Below are 8,563 nucleotides of genomic sequence, written 5' to 3'. Positions count from 1 at the left end.
TGGAGTGCAGAGGTGGTGTGGGTTCGAGTTCGAGCTCGGGGCCTCTATTTATAGGCGACCCAAGGGGGTGGCCGTGAAGGGGATAGCTCCGGCAAGCGATTACGGCGAGGCAGGGGTTGGGCAGGGAGTTTAAGTGGCCAGGCACCATCAGGGAGGTTCACTGGTGCCGTTCCCCTGCTAAACCTTGGTCGGGCTTGGCGTAATGCGCCGATCCTCGACGGGGCGGCCGTACGGGCACGACGGCGGCAGAGAGCACGCTCCGCACCTAGCAGTTCACGACGAAGGATGGCAGTGTGCACGGGTGAGTGGGTGGCCACGCGGCGGCCTCCGGTGGCTTGGGCGGCGCTGGACGGCGCCGTCCACGCTGCGCCTCTCTCGGGCAGCCACAAAGCCGCTGCTGCCGTCGCTCACGGGGTGGCGCACCTCCTCCTGCTCGTCGCTGACGCCCGCAAACCTCCAGGCGATCGTGCGGCGCAGGGATAAGAAGGAGGGGACAGGGAGCAAGGCGCCAGCGCGGTACTGGGGAGATCGACATCGGGCTCTGAAGAAAACGACAGCAGTTTACTGAAACTGTTTAACTGAACTCTGAACATTGACAGCAACAGTGTCCATCAGGTGTTCGACGAAATGATTTGGCATGAAGAAATTTTTTTCTGGAGCTGGGACTTGGTGAGGTGACCTCTCAATGCATCCAGAGGCTGCCTGAATTTTCTCAGATTTTTAGGAGGAGAAGACAATTGAATTTCATCAAATTTGGCAAATAAGGTCCAAACTTGCAGCAAGTACAATTTGAAATATTTGAACTGGAGATCAGTGGATCTTCATGGATCTTGGTTGAGGGCTCTAAGGACTAGCTAGGGAAATTGGTTTGGAGGCAAAACTCAAAGTAGAAAGGGTAGCTCCTTTGTAAATCTCCAATAGCCAAAGTAGAGGGCAGAAATATTTTTGATAAGAAATAAATGGAAGAGAAATTTATGGGGAGGTTCAAACTGCTGGATTTGAAGTATATCATGATCCAAAGATGGGGAAAGGCTTATGGGAGGGGATTTCCACTTAGGTCATGGCAAGAGAGATTTTTGAAAGGGGAAAAGATCACTCCAAATGCCATAGGCTATTTTAAAGATTTTTTCAAAGGAAATTTCCCAAATGAAAAGCATTTGGTTTTTGAGTCCAAATAAGAAGGGAAAACCTCCAAGACCAAAAATCAAGTCTTGGGTGAATCCAAACAAAACATTTGTCATAAAAGGAAATTTTTTGAGAGGGAAAGTTCTCTTAGAAGAAAATTTAAATACCCTCCTCAAATCAAATAAAAGATTTTGATAAAACGAAAATAAAATTTTTGGGTGTCACAGATAATCTGACTAGTTGGACTATCCAACTATCATATGGCCATTATGTGACTTGGTAACATAAGCCTATGTAAAGTCAGATAATCAATTTGCCCAGATAGTCTGACTTTGCTAGAACACACAATAATGGGCAAAAACGAGGAGACCTAATTAAGGCTTTTTCTTCCCCATCAGGAAGGAGACGACTGAAGGAAATATGCCCTAGAGGCAATAATAAAGTTGTTATTTATATTTCCTTATATCATGATAAATGTTTATTATTCATGCTAGAATTGTATTAACCGGAAACTTAGTACATGTGTGAATACATAGACAAAACAAAGTGTCCCTAGTATGCCTCTACTTGACTAGCTCGTTAATCAAAGATGGTTAAGTTTCCTGACCATAGACACGTGTTGTCATTTGATGAACGGGATCACATCATTAGAGAATGATGTGATGGACAAGACCCAACCGTTAGCTTAGCATAATGATCGTTAAGTTTTATTGCTATTGCTTTCTTCATGACTTATACATATTCCTCCGACTATGAGATTATGCAACTCCCGAATACCGGAGGAACACCTTGTGTGCTATCAAACGTCACAACGTAACTGGGTGATTATAAAGATGCTCTACACTATAAGCCTTGCAAGAAATGTGACTAATGAGTTAGTTATGGGATGATGCATTACAGAACGAGTAAAGAGACTTGCCGGTAACGAGATTGAACTAGGTATAATGATACCGACGATCGAATCTCTGGCAAGTAACATACCGATGACAAAGGGAATAACGTATATTGTTATTGCGGTTTGACCGATAAAGATCTTTGTAGAATATGTAGGAACCAATATGAGCATCCAGGTTCCGCTATTGGTTATTGACCGGAGATGTGTCTCGGTCATGTCTACATAGTTCTTGAACCTGTAGGGTCCGCACGCTTAATGTTCGATGACGATTTGTATTATGAGTTATGTGTTTTGGTAACCGAAATTTGTTCAGAGTCCCGGATGAGATCACGGACATGAAGAGGAGTCTCAAAATGGTCGAGAGGTAAACATTGATATATTGGAAGGTAGTATTCGGACATCGGAATGGTTTCGAGTGGTTCGGGTATTTTTCCGAAGTACCGAGGGGTTATCGGAACCCCCCGGGGAAGTATTGGGCCTACATGGGCCCTAGGGGAGAGAGAGGGAAGCCCGCGGGGGTGGCGTGCGCCCCCCTCCAAGGGAGTCCGAATAGGACAAGGAGGAGGGGGCGCGGCCCCCCCTTTCCCTCTCCTTCCCTTTCCTTCCAGTGAAGAAAGGAAAAAGGGGGGGCAAATCCTACTAGGAGTGGAGTCCTAGTAGGACTCCCCCCATGGCGCGCCCCCTTGTGGCCGGCCTCCTCCTCCCCTCCTTTATATACGGGGGCAGGGGCACCCCACAGAACATCAATTGTTCTCTTAGCCGTGTGCGGTGCCCCCCTCCACAGTTTACTCCTCCGGTCATAGCGTCGTAGTGCTTAGGCGAAGCCCTGCGCGGATCACATCACCATCACCGTCACCACGCCATCATGCGGACGGAATTCTCCCACGACCCTCTGCTGGATCAAGAGTTCGAGGGATGTCATCGAGCTGAACGTGTGCTGAACTCGGAGGTGCCGTACGTTCGGTACTAGATCGGTTGGATCGTGTGTTGGAAATATGCCCTAGAGGCAATAATAAAATGGTTATTATTGTATTTCCTTGTTCATGATAATTGTCTATTGGTCATGCTATAATTGTATTAACTAGAAACCGTAATACATCTGTGAATACATAGACCACAACATGTCCCTAGTAAGCCTCTAGTTGACTAGCTCATTGATCAATAGATGGTTATGGTTTCCTGACCATGGACATTGGATGTCATTGATAACGGGATCACATCATTAGGAGAATGATGTGATGGACAAGACCCAATCCTAAGCATAGCACAAGATCGTGTAGTTCGTTTGCTAAGAGCTTTTCTAATGTCAAGTATCGTTTCCTTAGACCACGAGATTGTGCAACTCCCGGATACCGTAGGATTGCTTTGGGTGTACCAAACGTCACAACGTAACTGGGTGGCTATAAAGGTGCACTATAGGTATCTCCGAAAGTGTCTGTTGGGTTGGCACGAATCGAGACTGGGATTTGTCACTCCGTATGACGGAGAGGTATCTCTGGGCCCACTCGGTAATGCATCATCATAATGAGCTCAATGTGACTAATGAGTTAGCCACGGGATCATGCGTTACGGAACGAGTAAAGAGACTTGCTGGTAAAAAGATTGAACGAGGTATGGGGATACCAACGATCGAATCTCGGGCAAGTAACATACCGATAGACAAAGGGAATTGAATACGGGATTGATTGAATCCCCGACATCGTGGTTCATCCGATGAGATCATCGTGGAACTTGTGGGAGCCAATATGGGTATCCAGATCCTGCTATTGGTTATTGGCCGGAGAGGTGTCTCGGTCATGTCTGCAAGGTTCCCGAACCTATAGGGTCTACACACTTAAGGTTCGGTAACACTAGAGTTGTTATGGGAAATAGTATGTGGTTACCGAAGGTTGTTCGGAGTCCCGGATGAGATCCCGTACATGACGAGGAGCTCCGGAATGGTCCGGAGGTGAAGATCGGTATATTGGATGAAGGGTATTGGAGTCCGGAATTGTTCCGGGGGTACCAAGCTATGGCCAGCATGTTCGAAAGGGGTTTCGGAGGCCCCGACAAGCGTTGGGGGGCCTTATGGGCCAAGGGGAAGGGGCAAACCAGCCCACTAAGGGGCTGTGCGCCCCTCCCAACCCCTCTCACGTAACCAGGAGAGGTGGGGGCACCACCCCTAGGGCAGCCGCCCCTCTCGGCCTGGGGGGCAAGTTTCCTAGGGGGTGGGGGCGCCCAAACCCATCTAGGGTTTCCCCTGGCCGCCGCCTCCTCCTCTAGATCCATCTAGAGGGGCCGGACCCCTCTTCCATTCCCCTATATATAGTGAGGGGGTGGGAGGGCAGCCACACCCTTCCGTTGGCGCAGCCCTCTCCTCCTCCAACTCCTCCTCCTCCGTAGTGCTTAGCGAAGCTCTGCCGGAGAACCACGAGCTCCATTGCCACCACGCCGTCGTGCTGCTAGAGTTCTCCCTCAACTTCTCCTCTCCCCTTGCTGGATCAAGAAGGAGGAGACGTCCCCGGGCTGTACGTGTGTTGAACGCGGAGGCGCCGTCCGTTCGGCGCTAGATCGGATCCTCCGCGATTTGAATCGCCGCGAGTACGACTCCATCAACCGCGTTCTTGTAACGCTTCCGCTTAGCGATCTTCAAGGGTATGAAGATGCACTCCCTCTCTCTCGTTGCTAGCATCTCCTAGATTGATCTTGGTGACACGTAGGAAAATTTTGAATTATTACTACGTTCCCCAACAGTGGCATCATGAGCTAGGTCTATGCGTAGATTCTATGCACGAGTAGAACACAAAGTAGTTGTGGGAGATGATTTGTTCAATTTGCTTACCGTTACTAGTCTTATCTTGATTCGGCGGCATTGTGGGATGAAGCGGCCCGGACCGACCTTACACGTACTCTTACGTGAGACAGGTTCCACCGACTGACATGCACTTGATGCATAAGGTGGCTAGCGGGTGTCTGTCTCTCTCACTTTAGTCGGATCGGATTCGATGAAGAGGGTCCTTATGAAGGGTAAATAGCAATTGGCATATCACCGTTGTGGCTTATGCGTAGGTAAGAAACGTTCTTGCTAGAAACCCATAGCAGCCACGTAAAACATGCAACAACAATTAGAGGACGTCTAACTTGTTTTTGCAGGATATGCTATGTGATGTGATATGGCCAAAAGGATGTGATGAATTATATATATGTGATGTATGAGATTGATCATGTTCTTGTAATAGGAATCACGACTTGCATGTCGATGAGTATGACAACCGGCAGGAGCCATAGGAGTTGTCTTAATTTATTGTATGACCTGCGTGTCAATGAAAAACGCCATGTAATTACTTTACTTTATTGCTAATCGTTAGCCATAGTAGTAGAAGTAATAGTTGGCGAGACAACTTCATGAAGACACGATGATGGAGATCATGGTGTCATGCCGGTGACGAAGGTAATCATGCCGCGCCTCGAAGATGGAGATCAAAAGGCGCAAGATGATATTGGCCATATCATGTCACTTTATGATTTGCATGTGATGTTTGTCATGTTTACATCTTATTTGCTTAGAACGACGGTAGCATAAATAAGATGATCCCTCACTAAAATTTCAAGAGATGTGTTCCCACTAACTGTGCACCGTTGCGAAGGTTCGTTGTTTCGAAGCACCACATGATGATCGGGTGTGATAGATTCTAACGTTCGCATACAACGGGTGTAAGCCGGATTTACACATGCGAAACACTTAGGTTGACTTGACGAGCCTAGCATGTACAGACATGGCCTTGGAACACAAGAGACCGAAAGGTTGAACATGAGTCGTATAGTAGATACGATCAACATGGAGATGTTCACCGATGATGACTAGTCCGTCTCACGTGATGATCGGACACGACCTAGTTGACTGGGATCATGTATCACTTAGATGACTAGAGGGATGTCTATCTGAGTGGGAGTTCATTAAATAATTTGATTAGATGAACTTAATTATCATGAACATAGTCAAAAGGTCTTTGCAAATTATGTCGTAGCTTACTCTTTAGTTCTACTAAGATATGTTCCTAGAGAAAATTTAGTTGAAAGTTGATAGTAGCAATTATGCGGACTGGGTCCGTAAACTGAGGATTGTCCTCATTGCTGCACATAAGGCTTATGTCCTTAATGCACCGCTCGGTGTGCTAAACCTCGAGCGTCGTTTGTGGATGTTGCGAACATCTGACATACACGTTTTGATGAGACTACGTGATAGTTCAGTGCGTAATGTTAAACGGTTTAGAATTGAGGCACCGAAGACATTTTGAAACGTCGCGGAACATATGAGATGTTCCAAGAGCTGAAATTGGGATTTTAGGCTCGTGCCCACGTCAAGAGGTGTGAGACCTCCGACAAGTTTCTTAAGCCTGCAAACTAAGGGAGAAAGCTCAATCGTTGAGCATGTGCTTGGATTGTCTGAGTACTACAATCGCTTGAATCGAGTGGGAGTTGTCTTCCAGATGAGATAGTGATGGTTCTCCAAAGTCACTGCCACCAAGCTACTAGAGCTTCCTGATGAACTATAACATATCAGGGATAGATATGATGATCCTTGAGCTATTCACGATGTTTGACACCGCGAAAGTAGAAATCAAGTAGGAGCATCAATTGTTGATGGTTAGTAAAACCACTAGTTTCAAGAAGGGCAAGGGCAAGAAGGGATACTTCATGAAACGGAAAATCAGTTGCTGCTCTAGTGAAGAAACCCAAGGTAGAACCCAAACCCGAGACTAAGTGCTTCTGTAATGAGGGGAACGGTCACTGAAGCAGAACTACCCTAGATACTTGGTAGATGAGAAGGCTGGTAAGGTCGACAGAAGTATATTGGATATACGTTATATTAATGTGTACTTTACTAGTACTCCTAGTAGCACCAGGGTATTAGATACCGGTTTGGTTGCTAAGTGTTAGTAACTCAAAATAAAAGCTACGGAATAAACGGAGACTAGCTATAGGTGAGATGACGATATGTGTTGGAAGTGTTTATAAGGTTGATGAGATCAAGCATCGCATGCTCCCTCTACCATCGAGATTGGTGTTAAACCTAAATAATTGTTATTTGGTGTTTGCGTTGAGCATAGACATGATTGGATTATGTTTATCGCAATACGGTTATTCATTTAAGGAGAATAATGGTTACTCTGTTTATTTGAATAATACCTTCAATGGTCTTGCACCTAAAATGAATGGTTTTATTGAATCTCGATCGTAGTGATACACATGTTCATGCCAAAAGATATAAGATAGTAATGATAGTACCACATACTTGTGGCACTGCTATTTGAGTCATATTGGTATAAAACGCATGAAGAAGCTCCATGTAGATGGATCTTTGGACTCACTCGTTTTTTGAAAGATTGAGACATGCGAACCATGTCTATTGGTATATATGCATGAAGAAACTCCATGCAGATGGATCGTTTGGACTCACTTGATTTTGAATCACTTGAGACATGCAAATGATACCCCATGGGCAAGATGACTGAAAGGCCTCGTTTTCAGTGAGATGGAACAAAAGAGCAACTTGTTGGAAGTTATACATTTGATGTGTGCAATCCAATGAGTGCTGAGGCACGCAGTGAATATCATTATGCTCTTACTTCACAGATGATTTGAGTAGATTCTAAGTATATTTACTTGATGAAATACAAGTCTGAAGTAATTTCAGAGTGAAGTAGAAGATCGTCGTGACAAGAGGATAAGATGTCTATGATATGATCATAGAGATGAATATCTGAGTTACGAGTTTGGTACACAATTAAAACATTGTGGAAATTGTTTCACAACTAATACCGCCTGGAACACCATAGTGTGATGGTGTGTCCGAACATCATAAATGCACCCTATTGGATATGGTGCATACCATGATGTCTCTTATCGAATTACCATTATCGTTTATGGGTTAGGCATTAGAGACAACCACATTCACTTTAATAGGGCACCACGTAATTCTGTTGAGATGACACCGTATGAAATATGGTTTAGAGAAACCTAAGCTGTCGTTTATTAAAAGTTTGGGGCTGCGACGCTTATGTGAAAAAGTTTCAGGCTGATAAGCTTGAACCCAAAGCGGATAAATGCATCTTCATAGAATACCCAAAACAGTTGGGTATACCTCCTATTTCAGATCTGGAAGCAAAAGTGATTGTTTCTAGAAACGGGTCCTTTCTCGAAGAAAAGTTTCTCTCGAAAGAATTGAGTGGGAGGATGGTGGAGACTTGATGAGGTTATTGAACCGTCACTTCAAATAGTGTGTAGCAGGGCACAAGAAGTTGTTCCTGTGGCACCTACACCAATTGAAGTGGAAGCTTATGATAGTGATCATGAAACTTCGGATCAAGTCACTACCAAACCTCGTAGGACGACAAGGATGCGTACTACTTCAGAGTGGTACGTAATCCTGTCTTGGAAGTCATGTTGCTAGACAACAATGAACCTACGAGCTATGGAGAAGCGATGGTGGGCCCGGATTCCGATGAATGGCTCGAGGCCATAAAATCCGAGAGAGGATCCATGTATAAAAGCAAAGTATAG

This window comes from Aegilops tauschii, chromosome 4, assembly GCF_002575655.3.
Source record: "Aegilops tauschii subsp. strangulata cultivar AL8/78 chromosome 4, Aet v6.0, whole genome shotgun sequence".
NCBI lineage: Eukaryota > Viridiplantae > Streptophyta > Magnoliopsida > Poales > Poaceae > Aegilops > Aegilops tauschii.
Note: the sequence above shows the minus strand (reverse complement) of the source record.